This window comes from Cydia fagiglandana, chromosome 6 (assembly GCF_963556715.1).
Source record: "Cydia fagiglandana chromosome 6, ilCydFagi1.1, whole genome shotgun sequence".
NCBI lineage: Eukaryota > Metazoa > Arthropoda > Insecta > Lepidoptera > Tortricidae > Cydia > Cydia fagiglandana.
This window is the reverse complement of record NC_085937.1, coordinates 2,601,855-2,626,660: the sequence shown is the minus strand read 5'-3', so window position 1 is coordinate 2,626,660 and position 24,806 is coordinate 2,601,855. Positions and strand designations below refer to the sequence as shown.

Below are 24,806 nucleotides of genomic sequence, written 5' to 3'. Positions count from 1 at the left end.
TCGTTTTCAGATATATTAATTGACGTACTTATCTTAAAGTTCGAATCCGGCAGTTTGTCTTTCAACCCTTATGGATCATGAATACCTTTGTGGAGCTTTATATATATTATCTTTTATCCATAATCTCCATTAAGTATACAGGCTTAAACTTTCAATGATTTAGGCTAGTGCGTCTGTCAGTATTAGTACCTAACGCCACTGATGAAAAGTGTTGGCAAAAATTGGTGAAGGTCGACGATTCAAGCAAAGAAATGGGAAACGGGTCAAAAAATGTAGAAAACTGGCTTTTGCCCGCGACTTCGTGTGCGTGAAATGATGATGATTAATTAAAACTTCTATATCCTTTCCCGGGCTTCAAACAGTAGGTATCCATATCAAATTTTATCTAAATCAGTTCAGTGGTCTAAGCGTTTATAAAAACCGGACAAGTGCGAGTCGGACTCGCGCACGAAGGGTTCCGTTCCATGACGAAAAAAATAAACGGAAAAAAATGTAAAAAAAAACGGTCACCGATCCAAGTACTGACCACGCCCGACGTTGCTTAACTTTGCTCAAAAATCACGTTTGTTGTATGGGAGCCCCATTTAAATCTTTATTTTATTCTGTTTTTAGTATTTGTTGTTATAGCGGCAACAGAAATACATCATCTGTGAAAATTTCAACTGTCTAGCTATCACGGTTCGTGAGATACAGCCTGGTGACAGACAGACGGACGGACGGACGGACAGCGAAGTCTTAGTAATAGGGTCCCGTTTTACCTTTTGGGTACGGAACCCTAAAAATTGTAAGAATAGGAAAGGAAAGAAGATAGCCACCTTATATAACACGTTTGAATGAAAGATCTGCTATCTTCAATTAATTTAACGATATTTGTTCAAAGATATCTGGGGAAAGTATTAGTATAATGGAATTTCTCTTTTGTTCAGATCAATATTCGATACTCCATTAGAGCGTAGATTTACGCACGAGTACAGTCCTAGTCATAAATATGTAACTATATATGTTTGCAACTTTGCACCTCATGTCATTGTAACGTTTATGGTGTTTACATATTTATGACCGCGGTATAGTCATTATGCGCAGTCATTAGACACACTCAAGAAATATCAACGATTTCAATGAAAAAGGGTTAGTTGGTATAGAGTTTCCAAACAAAATGCCCCGTTTTCTCTGCTCTTGAGTGTATGTACAAAGAAAAATGCCGCAAGATCAGTATAACCTACATTTCCGAGTAATATTGCGACGACCGCACTGTTTTTCTATCTCTAAGATTGATCACAGTTGCGTTGCAACTTGCAACCACATGAACCACATACTCGAAGCCTATCTGCATCATTAGGCTTTTTTTTTAATTTAATCGTATGGCAATTTTGTGCATTAAGGGCAATCAAAGTGTAGCCTTGAGGTTGCCAAGCCAAGCAACCAAGTCAGGCGTTACGGTGTTCAGATCCTCAGCAGGCCCAGGGTATGAGTGGAGTGGGCAGCGTTGAAAGATATGTTCGGTGGTCTGCTCTTCCTCTCCGCATTCGCAAAGTGGGGATGCCGTCCATCCCCATTTGTGTGTGGCTGAATTGCAGCGGCCATGTCCAGTTCTCAGCCTGTTCAGGCGGCACCAGATTTTTCGAGGAAGGTCAAATCCTTTAGGTTTTTTAGTCGGATCAGATATAAGGCTATTCAGGGTTGCCGAAGCAGACCATTCCGCTTTCCACCTATCCGAAACGTTAAAGCTGCTTAGGTTCTCAGCTGCGGCACAGGGTGGGTTCCGGGACTTCAGTCGCCTAGGGGGTGGGCGGCAGAATTCCTCGTGGACAGGCATTGCGGGATTATTAGTGATCTTCTCCGCCTCCCTCTTCAGCGCCTGGAGTCGCCGTAGGTGAGGAGGGGCAATGTGACTCAATGTCGGCAGCCAGTGGACGGGTGTGGGTCGGATAGTGCCAGAGATGCAACGCATGGTCTCGTTGAGCTTAACATCCACTGTATGGGTATGTGCACTTTCAAGCCACACTGGTGCGCAGTATTCTGCTGCCGAGTACACAAGCGCGATTGCGGAGGTGCGTAGACAATCAGCTGAAGCTCCCCAGCTCGTGCCGCATAGTTTGTGGAGAAGATTGTTCCTCGTGGCGACCTTCTGAGAGAGTTTTGATAGGTGGTGTTTAAATGTCAATGACCTATCCAAGGTGACGCCTAAGTACTTGGGGCAGGGGTTGTATTTAAGAGCTTTGCCATTCATATAAACTGTTGGCTGATAGCCGGCCAGCTGGTTACTGAGATGGAAACAGGACACCTCGGTCTTAGACGTGCTTGGCATGAGTCTCCATGCGCTAAAATACGCGGCCAGGGCTCTTAAGTCCGATGTCAATGTTTGGGCTCCCGACTCGAAGTCTTTGCTCTGGGTAACGAGTGCGATGTCGTCGGCATATATAAACCTGGCAGAGTCTGTACGTGGAAGGTCAGAGATATACAGATTGAAGAGTATTGGTGCCAAGACTGAGCCTTGTGGGAGGCCGTTGTTAAGCTTGCGTTTTCGGCTCTTTTTGCTACCCAGGAAAACCTCGAAAACTCTTTCAGACAGCATATTGGAAATTAGGTTGACCACTTGTCTGCTAGGAATTACTGTTAGCATCTTGTAGATTAAACCCTGCCTCCACACGGTGTCGTAGGCAGCTGTGAGGTCGATAAAGACTGCACTACACTTTAGGCGTTTTTGGAAACCGGCTTCTATGTGGTTAGTGAGTGACAAGACCTGGTCGACGCAGCTTCTGCCTTTTCGAAAACCAGCTTGGTCAGGTGGAATTACAGGCTCCACGAAAGGTTCTATCCGTGTTAAGATAAGGCGTTCCAGCAGCTTGAACGTACAGCTAAGAAGAGCAATAGGTCGGTAGCTTTCGGTAAGGTGATCAGGTTTACCTGGTTTGAGCATTGCGACCACTTTTGCTAGTTTAAACTCCTTTGGCAGGATATTATTTTCCAGGACGTTTGAGAACATAGCTGCAAGCCAGCTAACTGCGACAGGTCCCATATGCTTTAAAAACTCATTGAACATCTTGTCAGGGCCAGCAGCTTTATTGTTCTTGAGTTGCTTGATGGCATTGATGGTTTCGTCTATGCTGAAGGGTCCAGCCAGTTCATGGTTTAGTGGTGAGCTCTTCTTGAGCGTTGTGAGTTCTTTCCGAATTTTTTTAGTGAAGACATCATCACGTTTTGCTCGCGTGAGCTCAACCATTCTGGATGCAATGGAATCTGGATGAACACTCGGGCATACTGTGCCATTAGGCGCGTGCTTTCCAGTGAGGCTGTTCAGAGTTCTCCAGGCCTTTCTGCTGGACCGCTTAAAATCCATGCCTTCCACAGCAGCTTCCCATTTAGCTTTACGACTCTCGTCTAAGGAAGCAAGGAGTTTGGCGCCAGTGGTAGGGAGGCCTGAAGTCTGAAACTCATTGTAGAGGTCTTCGCTTGTAGGGCTCCAGCCTGGAATGTATTCTTTCCGAAAACCCCTCGGTATGCTACTTTTTGCCGCCTTGAAAGTGAGTTCACTGAAAAAGCTGTAGTTGGAGGCTACCGGATCCAAATTAGCAGAGGACAGATTCAGGTCTAAGTGTTCCTTAAATTTGTTCCAGTCCGCCCGAGCGAAATTCCATCTCGGTAGGGGCATCAAGCGTTTTAGAGGTATCTTTGCACCAATCTCCACGAACACGGGCCTGTGCTGGCTGTTGGGAAAATTCGACAATACTGAGCGGCTACAGGGGAGTGGACGGTCGAGGTGATCCCTGGACACAAACACCAAATCCGGATTGTAGTCCTTTTTCCACCTAGCAGAATGGAAAGTGCCTTTATCCTTAGCGTCAAAGATCAAGTGCAAATTGTGCATGTCAGCCCATTGGACTACGCGTTCACCATTCGCGTCTATTGTTGCATATCGCCAGCTTGTGTGGTGGCTGTTAAAGTCGCCGACGTACACGGACGGATGTGGTTGGACAGGAAGTAGTACCGTAGGCCATGAAGCATTCGGGGATTTGTAAACATTTGTTATAGAGATGTTTTCCACCAATATGACGATGTAGTAGACACAGTCCTCAGCGCCGGCGGTGACAAACCGCACATCTGAGATGGTTGACCTGACAAAGGTGGATATGCCATGTTTGGGATGGTGTATGGCTTTAACTAAGGTGTACCCGGGTAATTTTGCTCTTCTCTCAAGATCCGCGTCATCCTTTGTGTGTGTCTCCTGGATGTTAACAACGTCAATTCTACACTCCTTTAGTACCTTTGACAGGTAGTCACTTTTGGCTAAACTTATACCTTCTATGTTTAGTTGCAGAATGCGTACTGAGGGTCCGACATCCCTTGTCTGAGGGCTCTGGGTAGAGCATCTTCTCGGTGTAGAAATATCGCATGTATTCGCCATTGTGTAGGTCGTTTCTGATAGCCTCTGATTGCCTTGTTGCCTTTAAAAAGGCGTTACTCATTTAGCACCACCCAGGGGACACGTGCAGGGTAGTGGTGGGTACTTCCTGCGGACGCGAGTAACATTTGTCCCCCTATCATTAGGCTAATAACGGTTAAAGTATGTTACATTGCAAACATAATAAGTATAATAACCTTCCTTGTCAACTGCTCGATTTAGTTCACAATCATGTCTAAATCCGCACTTGTTTTTGTGCAAACATAAAATCATTACTTACTTACATGCCCACAAGCTATTGCCCACAGGAAAGAAAAATGTACAGTTCGCGCGAACACACTAGTTTTCTCTCCTGTGGGCAATAGTTAACAGCTTGTGGGCATGTAAGTAATGATTTTATCATAGTTCTCTAAATAAAAGGAGGACCTTTTCAGTTGGATAAGGGTTAAATAAGAAAATTAACCTTTATAGCCCTTAACTCTTGTGTTTGTCTACAGGAAAGACGTAACAGAGTTTTCTGTTTGACCCAAAGAACTGCAACTCCAATAAGTATATTATATCGGACAACTTTCACGATGCACTTGCCAAAGGTCACCGAGATTGATTGAACGTTCAACTTTAAAGGTAACACTTTCATTCCCACGCATTGTACTCTGGTACAAGCACAGATTAAATAGGTACTAAAGTGAATTCGCCACCTTCTAACCAAAACATATCGTAGTATCGATTACTAGCTTTCGTCCGCGGTTTAGAGGTTGAATTTCAAAAAATCCTTTCTTGATGGAACTTTACATCATTTTAAAAATAATAAAATGTTTAAAATATCAAGGTCCTACCTGACGGTAGGTGAACCGTTGAAACTGTTAAGATTGTGCGTTGCCTGTCAGTAATAGTCAGTATCCAAGTAACAGTAAACTGAAACCACAGGATGACATATCTACTCGTAGTTATAGCCATCTGTAGTCTGTATCAGATTTTGAATGGCGGCTATCAAAATTACACGCATAGGTACCCAAATATGCTGAATCACGTAGTATAGATTATGTTGAACACATGTTGAAAGAGTACAAATGAAGGCTGACCTTAAGCAAATTACAAATTTAGTTAAGAAAAACATGTACGTTTTAAAAGAAAACGCTACTGCGCTGATGTCTTCTTGACATGATATTTGGTTGACTTAACGAACTGCACGCGAAACGCATGCAGCATCTAATGCCAAATAACCACAGTCCGACTAAGCTAGTTCTGCATCTGCACCGACTTTGACAAAACAAAGTGTGCACATTTTCATAGAAATGTAGGCCATTTTCGGTATTTTCCTACTTTGTTTAGCAAGCAAGTTAACTTGTTCCGACTATCAATTTAGCTTAATATTTTAAAGTTCGTAATAGACGTCGATATCTAAAGTTTATCCTGGTAGGTACCTACCAGGTTACCGCCTGACACAGGTCTGGCCGTGTTCACCTTGATCAAAAGCAAGGCCTAATCGAATTGTCGATGAAACCAGCTTACCGTGACCTCCAGATCCATGACAAATATCCTTCACCGCAGAGCGCACATTGCTGAGACACATGGTAGTATTGCGAATACCACTAGTCGGCACGATTCGTCATGACGTCACTGTTTTTAAAGAGAAGCGAAAAAGTATACGATTCGTGGATAGTTTTTGCAATCTTCTAAATAATTACGAAAGGCTGCTCTTGCTGACTCACCAAGTTTTCTTGACGATGCTTTTGGCCGTTAAATAATTTCTATGAAATAAGTACCTAAGAAAAACTAGTTCCAAATTCAAAATTTGTATTCTCTTTAATCTCTCGAAGCCGCTCTATCTTGGTGGCGTTTCTCATACAGCACTGTATAGTTATAGAAAGCAGTGTTAAAAATTGTCGCGTGACAAACTACTTAACTATCCCTGCATGACCTTATTGGCTATATTTAAGCTCCGCCCAGATAAAGTGCAGCAATGCAATCAGACAGGAAAACAGGTGCAGCGTACGTTAACCCTTCAGCCGCTTTCCCTGTAATATCGTATAGCCTTTTACAGCGGCTGCAATTAAATGGACTTAACTGCTTTGCTGCCGGTGGACTAATGTAAGGCTCGCCACTTTTTACGGGTAAATTCCCACTACCAAGTTTTTACCAGTGGTAACCACCCTGATTCTTTCTTCTCATCTGTCCCCCGTTTTACGCATCATCATCATCATCGTCTCAGCCATAAGACGTCCACTGCTGAACATAGGCCTCCCCCTTTTTTGGGGGGTGAATGCCATAATCTCCACGCTTGGCAGGCGGGTTGGCGATCGCAGTCGAGTGCACCGAATTTGAGGGACGCTGCTGCCCGTCCACCGGTGGTCTTGGACGTGGTTTAAGGACATACCCGGGTCCTGGACGTAGTTTAAGGACATACCCGGGTCCACGCATAGTTGATAGTTGTTATGAATCTAAAAGTCATAATTGATGAATTTGTATGAAAATGTGACCGTATCTATGGCACTTCATAATTTGTCACTTCAAAGACAGTGTAGGTTGCCTGGCTCGACTATTTTAAAATATTTTTACGAGCTTATTAGAATGACTCAGTGATAAGCAAATATAATTACTTTTTCCAAAAAAATACACTCCTCGCCCGCCCATATCATACATTTTTTATCTGAACATACACTCCCCCATATCACAACATCCGATCTTAAACAAGAAACTCGTCTGCAATTACACGTAGGTACACACATATTATTTAACTCTTACTTCATCGAAGTACCACTTTCCCATCTCGTTTACATCTCGCAATCGATATCGAATCGATTCGACATCGGATATGGAATCCGTATAATCGATTACGGCCGCGGAAGGAAACCTTAGCTGGGCCCTAGCGTCCGGCTTCCTAATATAATAGTAATGTAATATTTACGGGGTAGAATTACATGGTGTGATTGGCTATTATATCAAAGACTAATCAGCAATGTATTATGTATTATGAATCTTTGATATTTGAAATAAATGATTATTGAATTGAATTGTAAAAAGTTTATTTGTAGTAAGGTCAATGTGGAAATGACCGTCTACAAGCACTTTCTTCGCTCTTCTAACTCTTGCGTTTGTACACATACTCCACTCACAGAGCAGAAGGAGTGAACCTCTTTTGTTTCTGACTGTGTCTGAGCTTTGAACAAAGTACGTATTCAAGTACGAGAATTCTTCTCCACATTTACCTTACTACTGTGCCACGATCTCCTGATTAAATTTTGGCTTTCTCAAACAAAACATAAATACTGTGTATTGTCGTAAATCCTTTACTGCCGGATTCGAACTTTAAGATACGTCAATTAATAGATCTGTAAACGATATGGATTAGATGTGTCAGTGTCAAAAGTGACGTATTTATTTGAAGAAACGTCATATTTGACACTGACATATCTAATCCATATCGTTTCTAGATCTATTAGTTGACGTATCTTAAAGTTAGAATCGGGCCGTTAGAATCACTTACCCTTACTTTCGTTCATAAATCTCGCTCCAAAAATCTTCACCTTTAAATAAGTTTTCCAAACGTATTTTTCTCAACTAGGATTTTAAAATTGCTACAAAACTAAACTGGCAAAAGGTAATGGACTATACATTGATTTTAACTGACAATTTGCACTCTGCATAGGGGAGAGCGGGGTTCAACGTGCCGGAGGTAAGTTGATCCGATGGGAATAGGAACGCAAGTAAACCATGGAGCGATTCGTATGATGTTTGTCGCAAAAAGTCAGACCACTATGCGGTTGCAGGAGCCGTTTTCGTTGCTTACATTATAGTAGAATAGTAGTTATGGAAAATAAATCAAAAACGAGGGCACAACGAACCCCACGGATAATCACATTTTTGCTTTGGGTTTTTTTTACTATGTATCTGTTGATAGTACATAACAAATTATCATATATTTCGACGAACTGCAAAATACTCTTTTAGCGTGTGTGAACTGAGATTTAAATATTTGACGGATAAGTTATAAATTTTAGCAACGGAACAACCCGCCCCATAGCGGTGTTAGTTGTTCCGTTCCGACCTATCTCATAAAAAAAATTCTGGTAAAAAAACTGTTTAACGATGCACAAAATAATATCGCTACTCAGAAACGCAAATAATCATTATTTAATATAGCGCAACCCACATACCTTATTCACACTGTTTTCATAGATCAAACTTGTATTTTATGAAAATCGGCATGTTTAATCCCGCTCTCCCCTACAACATTAGGTTATTTCAAGCCAAATTAATATCAATAGAAATATTGACACGATATTTATATTAGAGAAAACTACTTAATGGTCAATTCTATTCTATCTTTTAATTGAATCAATGACTGTGCCAATCACATTGACACCTGTCTCTCTCACTCACTTGAGTTACGTGAAGAAGACAGCTTTCAAGATATCAGGCATTTGCATGTGAACTAAGATTGATAGTCTATAGTGGACTTTCTGCTAAATTGCATAATGATGATTGATGGGCTATTGAGTGTCTTTTCATCAAAGTAGGTAAGAATGGTATTCTACCTGTCTCACTCTCTCATTAAGTAAAATGTGTGACGCAAATACACATTGGACCAAGAAATTGAACAGGTGGAATACCACCGTATGTTACGTTATGACACTTATGACATTTTGATTTGGGTAAAAACATCTTTATTTAGATTGCTTTTTTTTATTGTTTTAGAAAAGAACAGAAAACGTCCTAATTAATATCTATTCCGCTCTTAAGTTTTCATAATTATAATCATCATCATCATCATCTCAGCCATAAGACGTCCACTGCTGAACATAGGCCTCCCCCTTGGACCTCCATTCGTACCGGTTGCAAGCGACCCGCATCCAGCGTCTTCCGGCGGCCTTAACAAGGTCGTCCGTCCATCTTGTGGGTGGACGTCCTACGCTGCGCTTGCTAGTCCGTGGTCTCCACTCGAGCACTTTTCGACCCCATCGGCCATCTTCTCTGCGCGCAATGTGGCCTGCCCATTGCCACTTCAGCTTGCTAATCCGGTGCCTCCGGTGGGCTATAATTATAATACCTGTTATGAATACCTAATGCTGTGTTTATACCTTGATACTTCCCATTATCTTCCTCTTTGAGACATAAATATACTATTTGAGTCTGATGACTGATCCCCAAAAAAAAAACAAATTACCAATTGTATTACACTAAAGATGATCACGAACCACGTTATAATAATACTTTTTACGTACCAACCAGGCTTGTTCAAATATTACTTCACCGTCAAAGAATGCTTATTGTGAATACCTATCGATAATGGTTTTTGTTCAGTTGTTACTCCCATCACTAGACGAATATAAGTGAGCGGTTTTATATAATTTTTTACACACTTTTTATATAATTGGATGTTTTTATATTATTTTTACGCATCTTATAATCACGAGCACTTTTGGTCCTAATAGGAGAAGTGTCCAATTTTTATTCCATTCCGCTTAATATTTCATACATTGCACTTTGTAAGTATGGTAATGGAATGTAAGCAACAGATAATGTATGGACATTATGAGACATTTTTTTCTCGTATTAGAGTGCTCGTGATTATGATTAGAAACAAGTACAAAAAACACCTACTTAAGAAAAATTTGAGGACTGCGCCAAAAGCGCAGCGGGAAAATTTATTACCCGCGCAAACAAAAACAATGTGTGAAAACAAATTGTATGGACCAATGAACAAAAGCGTCTATGCAGGAAATCTTATTAAACATAATCGTATTAAGCGAATTCTACTGTAACAATAATAACACAAAATTCCTCTCTCTGCGGCCCTGACCACCGGCAGCTTGCGCCCTGCCCCGCTGCTGGCGGCACCCTAGGTTAGGTTTTTTATAATGTGTTTATACTTATTTTTTGTTGTTTTTTATGTGTTTTTGTATTTTACTTTTATATTCATGTTATAAATGACCTAGCCTAAGAAGAAAAATAAATAATTATATAACACAAAAAAAGTGTTTTGTACTTAACAAAAAGATGGCTCGATTTTGATTTCCGATTTCAAATGTTTTTACGGATTTTGAAGTCATATAATACTATACTGGACTGAGTGAGGCGAGTGTTGTATAAGTGATGAAAATACCAGCACAGCTGATTGCATGCTTGTTTGATGAATGGTTAACAGTGTTACGATTGCGGGTCAGTCAACAAAGGCCTTGGGAGATAACATAATTATAGTTTACTATCACCCGTATGTTCAGCGCATTGGTACGCTCAGAATCAATAATATGAAACAACGCACCAATAGTATCTACCGCCTTCGAATACTTTCCAAATAGAGATAAATCTCAATATACAGTCGTTAACTCTCTATCTCTCTTCAGCCTCTTCCAAGCTATATATCCCACATGGTGATGACTGATGGAGTCAGCTTTCCGTGTATTTCCCTACCACTTCATCCTATCCTTGACGTTGTCGGATACTTTGCACTCGGATGGTTAGCGTTAATTGACTCCTTATATTTTTCCGTTAAACAATATTTTCGACCTAATTAACTACGCCATATTTTCTTTTGAGTTGTATTTCATTGTTATAAAAGTAATAACTAATAACGAGTGTTAACAATGAAGTATGCAGGCGCGTTAATAAGTTATTGTGACCCACATACCCGCGCCTGACGCCGCGCGGCACCGCGTTTAATTGTGGTTGTTATTACACCTCTACTGCGGTACAGATCTAGTGCATAATGATTATCCATCGTATTTTCACGGAAGCGAAACATGTCTTACTATTTCAGTCAGTATCAGTGTCTTTTCATCAAAGTATCCGAGAAAATACGATAGAAAACAATTATGAAATATGAACTACACCTCATATACGTTTTATAAAACTGTGAAAACATTTGATAAAACGTTTTGAAGTCGTATAAGTAATCCTTAGTTTAATGGGAAACGTATTTAAGAACTCTAAAGAAGCCACAATTGTTAGTCCGCGTAGGTTCGCCCTAGAAACCAGTGGACCTCTTGAGAAATGTTGAGGTCGGCGGTGGGCGTCGGACGAAGTGTAGTAACGAGGCATCGATCATTCCGTGTGGTGTAGAGTAACCTTCGCATGATTACCTGAGAGCTGGAGCATAGCAATTCAAGTCGATTTCCTTTTACTTGCTGCCTTATACTAATGCTGTATACTAATGCTAGGAATTGTATGTATTTTCAGTTTCTACAAAATTAAAACCAAACCATCCTCAATGTAACCTTTTTGCCTAATTCGTCGTACATGTTAGGACTGCAAAACTAGATAATCTTCGCATACTTGGACGTCCAGTGCTATCATTTTTAAAGTGCGCAAACTACACGTTTACATTTGTTTATATATATAGTCAGACCAAGACAAGTCTGCAACGATTCTGATAGCAGTGCAAGTGTCATAATTTCATAGAAATTTGACGTTTAAAATAACACGCTGCGTGTGCCATCAAAATTGTTGCAGACTTGTCTTGGTCTAACTATCATGTAGTTATTGTGGTTTAAATAAAATAACTACTTACACGTGTTGTTTCTAAAATAAGTGGTCTTATTCGTAAGACCTAACGAGCCGTATCCTGTCTGGTAACTCCCACAGTGGGGCTATTCCAATTCTAAGGACTAATTAGGGGTTTTTAACTTTTTGAGATTGTAAAATAGGGATTTCTGTACTGTTTTGCAGATTGAGTTTTAGTTTTTTTTACCTTCTTCTCGGAGAGTCCTAAACTATACATCCATGCGTTTTACAATAGCAGTAAATTCTAGGAGTAAGGTCACCCGATTTAAATTCTATGTAGTAATTAAAAGCCGGTTTATAGCTGACTGACGTTTATTGTCAAATTATCTGAAATCTCATGTGCCAGTATAGTAACAACCTTTTTACAATCGTAGCAATTTTAGACCTAGAATGAAGAAAGTATGCCAGTAATGCCATTGCAACAAAATGGCCCAAAATTAATAAAAAATCCATAAGAAAAGTTCTGTCTATGAACTGTTGCAAGTCGCAATCGCTAAAGATTTACTTACTACGAAACATTAACAAGTTCATCTTCAGACAATTGTTCCATCAGATTCTTAACAAACTATCGTAGCCTGTCTAACCTTCCATTGGTTGAATGAACCATAAATAATGGGATTAACTTTCTTTCAATAACAGATTAAGCAGGTAGCCCTTCGCATTCCTCCCGCCCACTGGGTCAGACCTTCCACAGTGGAAACGAAACGTCAGACGTCAGACGCAACGGCAGATCCGATGTAACAGCGACGGAGCGCGCACGCTTCACGCAGCTGCAGTTTATATTTACGTTATGTTTCACCAGTTTCACCACCCGCAGAGACAACGCTTATAATAACCTAATAATAACACTATTAATCATCAGTGAGTGTACAATGTGTGAAAGTGAAGTGTAGTGCAGTGATTTCGGATTTCCCAAACTTACAGGTATTTTAACTGTGATATGAGCAAATGAATCAAAAATAGCTATTAAAATGTTATAAATGCTGGAGAAAGTCGATTAAGTGTATGTATTATGTCGAGTAAATGCGGTTATTGATTGTATACATATAATTGAAGTACATTTCTGTTTAGCTCTGTGTGTGGTGGCAGCGCGTATAATTGATCGGTGCTTTTTGTGCATCAAAATTGATTAGGTACTCAACCGGATATAGAGAATAATGATATTTATTCTGACGATACCTACAGTCTGCAAAAGTATCTACTCTAGAAACGAAGGAAAAATTAAAGCACATTTAAAATAAATAAAAATTTCTTCAGGATTGGATATTTCTAAATTATTAGATACCTGCCTGTTTATTTTTTTTTACATCTCGATATTTTTGAGTGCGTTAATAACGTAGGTAGTTAAGTATTTTCAACTGACTCTTTTATCTTCATATAACTGCCTATTTTTCGTCTTTTTTACAAACTCAGATGCTTTAGATTTAGAACCTGTAGAATTTACTGTTTACTATAATTGTTGTTATTGATATAGCAAAATTACTAGTTACTACCTATTATTATTTATAAGTGTGCATTCTGCATTGTTTTCGTCGGTATGTTGTTATCATAACAAACAGAACACCTACTATGCTTCATAGGATGACTCGTTAATGGATTTGTAGGTAAATACATTGACATTGTCACTGGGACTTTAGATTTGTTCCCCGCATGACAAATACATTAACTGTAGTTAATTAATAGGTAGCACGCAAAAATTTTATTTATTAAATTGTTATTGCAAGTGGTGCTTCTATCCATCATAAATGCCTCCAAAGTATTTTTACGGCCCAAAACTTTGGTGACCAAGCACAAAAATCAGAGCTCATAAACATTCAGATTCTTTTACTTCATTTAAGATCCGTGTGTGAAGGCCCCTACGTCAACAAACATTGCTTAGGTACGTTTTCATATATAGAAACGTGCTTGATAGCGTACATTTCTGATATCATTACCGATTTTACAGTCGAGCACCAAATGTGCTGTATTATTTATCTAACAGCGGTCGATTAAGGCGTGCTTTTTCCGTAGGAGCTAAGCGAACCAGTTTTTTGAATCCATTAGAAATATAAGAAACAATGTTTTAAAATTGTGAAAAAAATATATCTTATACTTATGAATCTGGCAGATACGTTTTGGATCTCAAAAACATGATTAGATAAACTTTGCTCGATAGAAAAAAATTCCAAAGTTACGCCTTTTTTTAACAATAAATCCAAACGATATCTACAATACAAACTTTTTTGACTTGTTTTTTACACAAATGTATAGGTAATAAGATAATCTAGACGTTTTGGATCACTTTGTCTCGGTAACATCATTAAAATAATTTCTATGTTTCAATATCTACTAAATCCGCAAGCGCAATCACTCGCGAACGCACTTACGCCCTCTTCAGTCGCGCGGCAGCGCTTGTAGAGGACGGACCTGTGTCAGTGTGTTCCGCGCGGTCACGTGATTTTAACATTTACAAACAATGGGAAACAAAGCATATGAAACGTAAGAAAAAGTCACTAAGTGCTATAAAAACACACTTTCTGATAACAGAAGCATCTAATACTTTACGAGGTGGTTGAAAGCGCCTAGCTTTACTACATCAACAGTTAAAATATTTCAGTATTTTCACTAGGTCAGCAACCAATTTCAATGTAGGTAAATAATATTATATTCCTAGATAATATAATTGTGAGTATGTAAGTATGATATATTTACAGTATTTCACCTTTACTGATGATTATATTCCTTCGTGGTCTTTGACTCCTTTGAAAATCAGAAATTATTTATTTGGATTGACACAGTATGGGGATGTTACAATATATGTATGTATAGTGTTACGCTTTTAGTATGAGGATGCCGAAGGCGCCCGGCTTTGGATCGCATGCAACGTGCCAGGCCCGTCAAGCGTGCAAATTCATCATCATAATCATAAATGTATATAAATATAAAATGTCAAATTGAAATAATTGAAAAAATTACCATAATAGGCATATCGCAATACAATTATTTAATAACTAAATACATATCACTAATTTTAATATTTGACCACGGTCGACATGAATTAAATATAATTGAGAGTTCCAAGTGCCTACAGGCAGTTCATCTTGTGCTTGGTTGTATTAGTCTTGTTCGAGAAACTGAACACGGTGAAAAATAGAGATAATACTCCTAAAAATACGTGTGATACCTCATTAGATTCGTCATAATGCCTAGAAAAATGTATTCGAAGCGTGTAGTAGCACACACACAATATCAAAAGTTATAAGCAAAAAAAGGGGGGAAAAGTAGAGATCTTTAATTTCCCCAATATCTCAAAAAGTATTCATATTACGGTGCGAGATGGGTGGGGGGTGCTCGACCAAATGTCATAGAGGGCCCCAAGACAAAACAAAATACATTTAATTTTTTTCAAAATGGCCGACTTTTTTTATTTTTTTTCAAGTTGGTCCGAGCGCGCTGAAATTTGGCATGGCGGAAGATAGAGGCCCCTAAATTCCTATGAAAAAATTTTTTTTGAAAAAGTCCAAGATGGCGGAAATAATGGTCATTTTAATTTTGTATGGCAACTTTTAAACGGTGCGAGATGGGTGGGGGGTGCTCGACCAAATGTCATAGAGGGCCCCAAGACAAAACAAACTGCATTTAAAAAAATTCACACAGGGTGACTTTTTTTTTTAATTTTTTTCATGTTGGTCCGAGTGCGCTGAGATTTGGCATGCGGCGAGCTTGGAGGCCCAAGATTACTATGTGAAAAAAAAAGGAAAAATCCAAAATGGCGGCTGACACAGGCCAAATTCAAATTTCCAAGTAGGTTAGGCGAGCCCGAAGGAGGCTGAAGGCCGACCCCGCGGAGGGTCGTCAGGCCCGGAGCTTTATCTCGAATGTCCAAGCATGCTCCACCCCCAGTAATTTTGGGCGAGGCCGAAAGTCGAGCTGCGGGAATGACGAACAAAGCAAAATCCTATACAAAAGTTTATAGGATTATTAAGCGATTTGTTAACCCGCGCGAGGCCGGGGCGGGTCGATAGTAATAAATAAACATAAAGCATACGCTAGACTGAATAAAAATATAAAAGTTTCACTAAAATTTACTGGATTGTACAGTCAGCAGCAGAAATAGCTACGGGGCCTAGTAATCAAAATGATGACACGGAAATGTCAAGATAATAAGGTCTGTGTCGATCATTTTGAACATGTTATTCTGCTTATTTATTTCTGCTGCTGCCTGTACTGGTTTTAGAGTCTGGCTAATTTAGGTAGAACTAGAGTTTAGCTAAGAAAGGTAGAAGAAATTAATTTGACTGAACCATATCTGGTAGAAAAAGAAAGTGATTGATGTTTTAAACCTGTTCAAGGACGTGGAATAGTAGATATTAATTCGGCGTCCTTGAACAGGTTTTCAACAACAATCAGTTAATTATTTAATAGATATTTGGAAGAAACAAAACATAATATTGAAAATAATTTGTTACATTACGGTATGTACGTGTGGCGTAAAGCCAGTGGACTGTAGTTTTTTAAGTTAGTTCCTTCGCTACACTATACTGCTTTACCAGATTGTAGAAGGGCTTACCGGGATTTTGTGGTCTGCAGCTGGCAGAGGCCTCGGCGGGTGGATTGCTCGCTGCTGGCTTCCTCGTTATTTCAAGGCACTGTTTTATGGTATATTTTGCGAATTCAGATATCCTTTCTGTCGCGATGTTTTGGTGACACTGACACCGTTAGTTATTACTTTTTAGACCATTGCTTGTGTGTCGCCGGCCAGTAGCCTCGCTACCTCAAGTAAATCAGTATAGCAGTAGGTATTAAGGATGAATACTAAACACCCCCCACCGAAAGCACTATGTGGCTTTCTCATAATATGAAAAAAGTTAAAAGTTAGACCAAATCAAAATCGTTGCAGACTTATCTTTGTCTAGCTCTGCCAATCAATTCAATTACATCATCCGCTCCTCCATCTGACCTTTAACTGAGTTTTCCCTAAACTCGATAAAAAAAAATTATCTTATTTTTTTTGTGAGTACCTCTTATAATGAAGGATATTTTTGCTGAGTATCAACATCCTACTAGTGACAGTTTTTGACTTATGATTTTATTATTATTTTTCTTTAATGTATTGTTTTTCGGGATGTATTCAAGCGATTTGCTGAAATTTATTGAATAGTGTTCTTTATTTAGGTATGCCTTGATACTCAAAAACCGAATACCATTTGTCATATAAAAAAAAAATCTACTCAACCGGTGTTTTACAATGTAGTATACAAACTCTTCGATTATGTTTGCGTTTTCTTATCAGGTTGTCGTATTTAAGAGTAAAATGCTAATCTCTCACCCCGATTGATTAAGGTTCTACCTACCTACCTACCTACCTTACCTACCTACCTACCTACCTACCTATCTACCTACCTACCTACCTACCTACCTTACCTACCTACCTACCTACCTACCTACCTACCTACCTACCTTACCTACCTACCTACCTACCTACCTACCTACCTACCTTACCTACCTACCTACCTACCTACCTACCTACCTTACCTACCTACCTACCTACCTACCTACCTACCTACCTACCTACCTACCTACCTATACCTTACCTTTATATGAACAATACCTTACCTTAATTGACCGTCACCTTAAAATGTTTATTTCCTTTCAGTACTTTAATTCTACTACGCTGCCATTAAATTAAAACGTTGTTACCGATCACTAAATAATAAGTACAAATGGCTCTGTAAAAATAATAATTCTAAATATAATGATCAGAAACACGTAATGCAAAAAATATATACATATACAATAAAAACTATAAAAACGTGACCCTTGCACGGTATGGTTAAAATACTGCCATCATAAGATCCTTATACTGTGACCCGTTTGCTATCGCCGCCGCGCACAGCGCGCGCTCATGTGCTCGTCGAGCGGTTCGGGACGCGCGGGCGGGGCTTCACGGTTTGCCGCGCACCTCACCCCCTCAGATTCGTTGATGAGTCGAATCATATCGCCTTAAACACACGCAACTCCTCGTTTCGAATTACCTCGCGCTGGTGAACTAAGTCAACTATTTAGAATTTCGTCTAGACTTGTCGCTCGATCGTCGCGAATGTCCAATGATGCAATTTTGCGGTTTCATATTCAATAAGTATTCATTCTTCGTCCGAAGTTACTGGCGTGGCAAAAATTATGGCTTGGTATTTTGTTTTGACCAGTGAGATAAAATATACGTTTACATTGGGTTGAGATGCTGTCTGTAATAATGTACCTACCTACTTGCTACGTACCTATAGGTACGCTATGAAATAGTATGAACTTGAAGTATTTTTGTCCTCAGGTTTGATATATCTAGACACGCGGCAGCGTGTCAAGCCAAGTTCAAGCAAAGGAACTGGCTAGCCAGCGCCGAGTGTAATATTACACGAACCACTTGGTGCCACTTTTGACCCTTCTATAACTCAAAACATCTTTGACGTAAACACATAAAACTACGTGTGTTTAATTATATCCATAAGGATATCTAGAAGCCCAAATTTCATGAAGCTAGCTCAAACGGTTATAAAGGTATGAAGGTCAAAAAGTCGTAAATTTTAAGACTGACTTATGACTTATAGTACCTAAACCTAACCTACTTCCAGATGACCTAGAAGAATGAAATTTGGAATCCAGCTTGGTTATTGTGTGTAACCGTAGGAAAAAATCTAAAAATAAAATAAAGTTAAAAAATAGGGGGGGTCCCCATACAAAAAAACCACTTTTTATTGGGACTGACATATAAGTACCTAAACCTAACCTACTTCCAGATGACCTAGAAGGATGAAATTTGGAATCCAGCTCGGTTATTATGTGTAACCGTAGGAAAAAATCTAAAAATAAAATAAAGTTTAAAAATAGGGGGGGTCCCCATACAAAAAAAACATTTTTTATTGGGACTGATATAAGTACCTAAACCTAACCTACTTCCAGATGACCTAGAAGGATGAAATTTGGAATCCAGCTCGGTTATTGTGTGTAGGCGTAGGAAAAAATCTAAAAATAAAAAAAAGTTAAAAAATAGGGGGGGTCCCCATACAAAAAAATATTTTTTTATTGTAGCGTTGGAACCGTTACAAGCAGATATTTGAAACTACCCCAATACATGTATTATTATATTTGCTATATTAAAATAAAGTTTAGTCAAAAAATAAGTGGTGTCCCCATACAAAAAACTTTTAATACGCTCTAAACAACCGGCCACATAATTATACAAAGAACAGAAGTAAAAACCATACAGCGGAAACACAAGAAAAAACATTAAATCTCAATACCTGCCTAGTTTTCTTTACAAAAAGTATTGATATCCCACCAAAAACATAAATGTAAAAAAGGAGAGCCAAGTTCAATACAAAAATTATGCTTGGCTGTGGGGCTCGCCGCAAAAAGAATGGAGATCTAAATGAGTGCCACTGCCAAGTTCTATGCAAAATCCAAATATGTATTTATAGGAACAAAATAACATTATAAACAAGTATTAAACTCTATTTCTTTGCTTTATTGGATACCTATAACAATTGCTGTTATTTAAAAAAATGTGAGATCTTAAAGTAGGTTAGGTTTGGCTTGGCCAGGTTTTATCAGAATTACAATATATATAAAATGATTGATATAATGAAAACTGGCCAAGTCAAATCTAACCTACTTTAAGATCTCACATTTTTTTAAATAACAGCAATTGTTATAGGTATCCAATAAAGCAAAGAAATAGAGTTTAATACTTGTTTATAATGTTATTTTGTTCCTATAAATACATATTTGGATTTTGCATAGAACTTGGCAGTGGCACTCATTTAGATCTCCATTCTTTTTGCGGCGAGCCCCACAGCCAAGCATAATTTTTGTATTGAACTTGGCTCTCCTTTTTTACATTTATGTTTTTGGTGGGATTTTATATCACTCAGACCAGTGACTAACTATGAAAGTTGCTTTAAAGATAAAAGTTTTTCATGAATTAATTATGAACCAGAAGTATCTACTGTTAATTAAAGAAACTACATTTTAGTTTTAATTAGCATTTGAATTACTTAGGTCTGAATCCAAATAAGAATCATACAAGTGGTTTTGGCGGAATATAACAGATAATCTGTGTTTGGCCTAATGGTATCCTTTTGTTTTTCCTTTTATGTTCCTTTGATTTTGAATAGTTTACTGCTGCTTACTGCTGCACTAATGAGAATACATATCGATTTGCGTAGAATTTCCATACGAAGTGTTTTTGCCTATTAAATTAAGTGTGCCTACAAAAACTTTGTAACAGCTTGCAAGCTTTATCGATCCAGATACCACAACGAACTTATTCATCTACACAAGTAAAACAGCTAAAACAAAAAATAAAGTTAAACCAGATCCAGCGGATGCACCGCGAGACCTATGTTTGCTTCAGACTGCGCGCCCACGTAGCGCAGCTCATGCAATTCTCGCATTTAAAGCGCGCAATCTACAGCAAACTAGCACTCGCAGTCGCTGGATTAGGACGCCCCCCCCCCCCCCCATACGTCACGCGGTTGCATCTGCAGCGTTACTTCATATTATTAACAACCGTAATTGCAGCCAGTGGCGCGGATAGCTGACCTTAATACGGAGTTGCACATGTAGTTGCAGCTTAGTGCGAGTTTTTCGATCATCTAGTCTTCGTTTAGCTTTGTGCATCTGTGTTTATTTATAGAAACAGTTATAACGTTTGCTAAGAATTTATTTTAATAGCTGATAAAATGACCTACTGATGGGCACTAAAGCCTCTCCGAGACTGATTGAGCTGGCTGATTACATTTAGTGCCATTTCTGGACAGTCGAGAAACGCATCCTATGGTCGACAAAGGAAATAAGAAACAAAAAATCTATATCTGACTGCGCTGTAGCCAAAAAAAATATTGTGAATAATTGAGTGTTTGTAATCTAATCTACTCTACCTGTATTACCACGTCAGCTGAGCACGTACCGCGAAAATCGGAATTTCGTTATCTGCCCTGCAATAGCATATACGATATGCAAGAGTAATCCTACATATTAGAGGCAGATAATTCAATTGCAGGCCTGGACACTACAATGAATTTGTGATTATCATTTTTAAATATGAATGTATATAAAATTGTTTCTAACAGAGTAACAACCTATTCATAAACTGTTTTTAGGAATCGTAAAGCAGTTAAACAAACCACAGAATCTGTTCCATTGTCTTCAACACAATACTTGACAATACCCATTATGCTTGTCGTCCGGTCTTGCCTGTCCTTGGGCTTCCCTTCCTTTTAACTCATTAGAGGGATTAAGGATTATACCTGCTTCATTTACCCCTTGTATCACTTTCACTTTACTAGCATTTGGTATTTTAAGGTTTTTTCCAAATTCTGCAAACATGTTTTGGTTTTGAGCTTGGGTTTAATTAAATGTTCCGTTTCTCTTCGTGAGATTTTGTGAGCAGGTTCGAAAATTATATAGAACTCTTTGGCGGCTAAAATGGTGGAATAATGTCGATTCTTGAGATCTGAAGTTCATAGAGTCAGTAGTTAGTTATCTTTTGGTTTAATTATGTTTTTTTTAATGCCATCCTTTGTATTGGTAAATGTTGGCACCTAATAATGATTCAATCTGGTCTTCCCAGTGTGCTTGTATTATATGTAAAAGGTAAATAGGTACTCCATGTTTGCAAAAGTCAATGGCAATGTTTACATATCATCATCTTTACTAATATTTTCAAACATTTCCTTATTGTAACTTCATTTGTATAAACTGGCCATTGTGTAAGAATTATATAGTCGTAGTGCCTATTTTATTATTGTGATGCAACAAAGACTTATTTATAGCACCTGAGGGGGTTAATATTACTTATTGTACATTGCCACCGCTACTAGAAACCGCTTCAGTGTGATAACCGCCTAAAGCATGATTTAGATATTATTATAATGATTAAAACATAAAAATATTTTAACCGTGATTAAATAATACACACAAACAATTTATGTTGACTATTGAGTTGAAACTGTTGAAAGGCCTTGCAACAGCTTATTCATTTTCCATTAATATATCACGCAGAACCCTGTTTATAGATATAATATTATAGATTACTTGCCATTGCCACAGCAGATGCAAGACATTTAATTAAGTCTACCTAGTGTAGCACCTGGCGAAACTGGCAGTCCTTAATTGTAAAACAATGGACACAATAAGTACGTCGGTATAAGGATCTTGACGCCCAAGGCGTCGACTTTTACGAAGGTGCCATTCGAAGCACCGCAAAAAAAAACAAAAAAAACAGCGAAGCAGCAGCAAAGGAAGCAGCGAAGGTGCGAAGGTGAAGGGGCCATTAGGCATTAAGTTCGCCATTTGTACATTATTTTTATGTTTTGTGCAATAAAGTTTAAATAAATAAATAAATAAATAAATAAGGTGACGACTTGACGAGGTGGTGCCACTTCTATGTTAATCAGATTGATGGTTCGGGACTTCCCTTTATTGTATTCGAGCGTTAACTTTTTCCCTCGAATTTGCTCAAAAGGGTCCCCGTGTAGTGGAAGTGTAAGTAAAAATCTGTAAACATATACAGCTCACTCACTGAGCTACTAGTCTTTCGTACTTAATCCCTACATTTAATATTTTAAATGTGAAAGTAACTCTCTCTGTCTGTCTGTTACCTCTGCATGCTTAATTGCTTATATCGCTGATTTGATGAATTTAGCACATTTAGATGAAATTTGGTGGGGACATACTTAGTTTAAGGTCCCGGGAAGACAATAATTTTATTAATCATCATCGTCATCAACATCGTTCCATGCAGACAAAGTTGCGGGAAGAACCTAGTCATCTAGGTAGCATTTACAAACAAGTTAGATGTTTCGTAAGTTGCGGTTTAGTAATTTCCTGCCTCCCTTTGACCTTAACGACGTGGTTAAACCAGTCGGAGATAGGCATATAATCGTGATGTTACTTTCATTTAAAATTAATTATCTTATCTCTTCAAACTCACTATCAGTTCTTAGAATTACCTATAGTCTCATTAGTTATGTCGAAATGATAGATAATGATTTTAAACAATGGGTACTGTACTTGTTGACGTGCATTGACTGCCTATAGGATTAATGATGTGTGGTAAAATGATTAAGTCATTGTTTAAAAGCCTTTAAGTACGTCATGTAAGTATTAAATTGGTCTTAGTTCGTGACCTCCCAGCCCTTGGTTATCACATAATTGTTACAAGTTACATATAGGTAAGTTAGTAATCGACGACGAAACTGACATTGAGTTCTGTTTGAAATTATCCTCATACCATAAGTACCTACATATTTATTAGTTAAGATAAGCTATGTGTTAGTCTCGTTACAATCCTTTTCGACGTAATAATTATTGTTGTGCTAAAAGTTTAGAACATTCATTCAGATTTCTATAGCAACTACTAGGTACTTACTAATACATCCATAAGTAAAAATTCATTAAAAATCTTGGCCGATAAGTTTATTTTAGAGCCTGAGGATATGAATATGTATTCCACATCACCAAGGCACATATTGTACGTGTCACAGTATTAACTCGATTCTGTATATTTAAACGAATTTTGTGAATGTTAAATACTACATACTCGTATATGCAAGAACGCGGTAAAAGGATATTCCGATTCGCATTCCTCTCCAAGGCTAACAAGATGCATATTGAACAAAAACACTTTTTTTAGTCATTTTGCCATTCCAATAATGATATACGTTCTCTACTTAATTGGTTCTTTCAACACAATTTTGTTTATATCAGTATTGATCCAGTAAGCTTATTTTTTGGAGCCAAGGGTACATTTATAATTTTACACTCTCGATCGACCTAAATCGGTGGTCTCACTACTAAATGGAGTTTTTAGTTTTCAAGTTCACCTTAAAATTAATATTTTTCACGCTTTCAAGTCTTTTTTTTACTATCTAACATCCCCGTGGGGTCTTGGGAATCTTGGGATTGATCATCAGAGATTTCCTTATAAGATAATGTTGGTTTATACATTTATTTAATATTTAAGATTATGTTTATTACAAGTGAAAGTAGCGTCAGTAAAATGACAGTATTAACATATTGGAAGTTCGATCTTGATGGGTTACGGCCCTTTGTATTTTATGCGTTTCTCCGATTTGGAGAAATCTCTAAGATTACCTAATATTTTTTACAGTAAGCAACTCATTTACAGCTATTTATATACAGTGGTAGGTATTATGCTGTAATGTTAGCTTAAAATAGTAAAACCTTATCGCTCAAAATAAATATAGATGGCGTAAAACCACTCAACACAACATTAATTTATTATTTCCAAGAAATATATGCACTGTAGGTACTAGTCGATTATTAAATTATAGGTTTTTATAACTGTTATTTCAGTGACGCATGATTCCTCATTTGCTCCAGTATAAAAACAGCCCTACTTGTTACGTACAGCTCATACAGCAAAAGGGAAGTAGATATCTGTAATTGTCCTATCAGGGTATCACTTACATACACGGGTTACGTACGCGTTCTAGGTACGCAAGACGTAATGTCATTGTTGTTACAAGATTACCGTAAAATGTGTCGAGAATCTAGAAAAATCTCTATCGTAACTACAACAATTATATTCTCTTCCAGCAACATTCTTGCCATCATTACATTTGGATTCTTCAGAGTCACGATTGTTAATATTTTATTACTCGCGTTAGTCGCTTTATATTTTTCTAAATTGTTTTTTAATACATGCTATTAGTTTAAAAGCATCGAAATTACATAGATTATGTTTAGCTGTCGATCGTGCTATGAAAATATATAATTTCTCTTCGTTTGAATTGAAATCTCTCATTTGTGTATACACTCCGTACTTTCTTTCAATTCTTTAGAGTGGTCTATTTGTTTTCACTTTCTTAGCCGTTGTTCATTAACTTTCGAATTATCTTTC

At 38.2% G+C, this 24,806-nt stretch overlaps 2 protein-coding genes across 6 annotated transcripts in view; one reads left to right on the top strand and one right to left on the bottom strand.

The window, feature by feature from the left end:
- Positions 1-24,806, top strand: part of LOC134664968 (rho guanine nucleotide exchange factor 15) — a 118,756-nt gene that overhangs the window by 32,435 nt on the left and 61,515 nt on the right. The window contains exon 1 of one of the 5 annotated variants that reach the window (XM_063521701.1): positions 12,637-12,829. The exons of the other annotated variants lie outside the window; for them this stretch is intronic. The gene's annotated coding sequence lies outside the window, so the exon portion shown is untranslated. Of the gene's footprint in view, positions 1-12,636; positions 12,830-24,806 lie in introns of those variants that run through there. 5 annotated transcript variants of the gene reach the window in all.
- Positions 1-24,806, bottom strand: part of LOC134665001 (superoxide dismutase [Cu-Zn]-like) — a 276,790-nt gene that overhangs the window by 194,544 nt on the left and 57,440 nt on the right. The gene's annotated exons all lie outside the window — the stretch shown is intronic.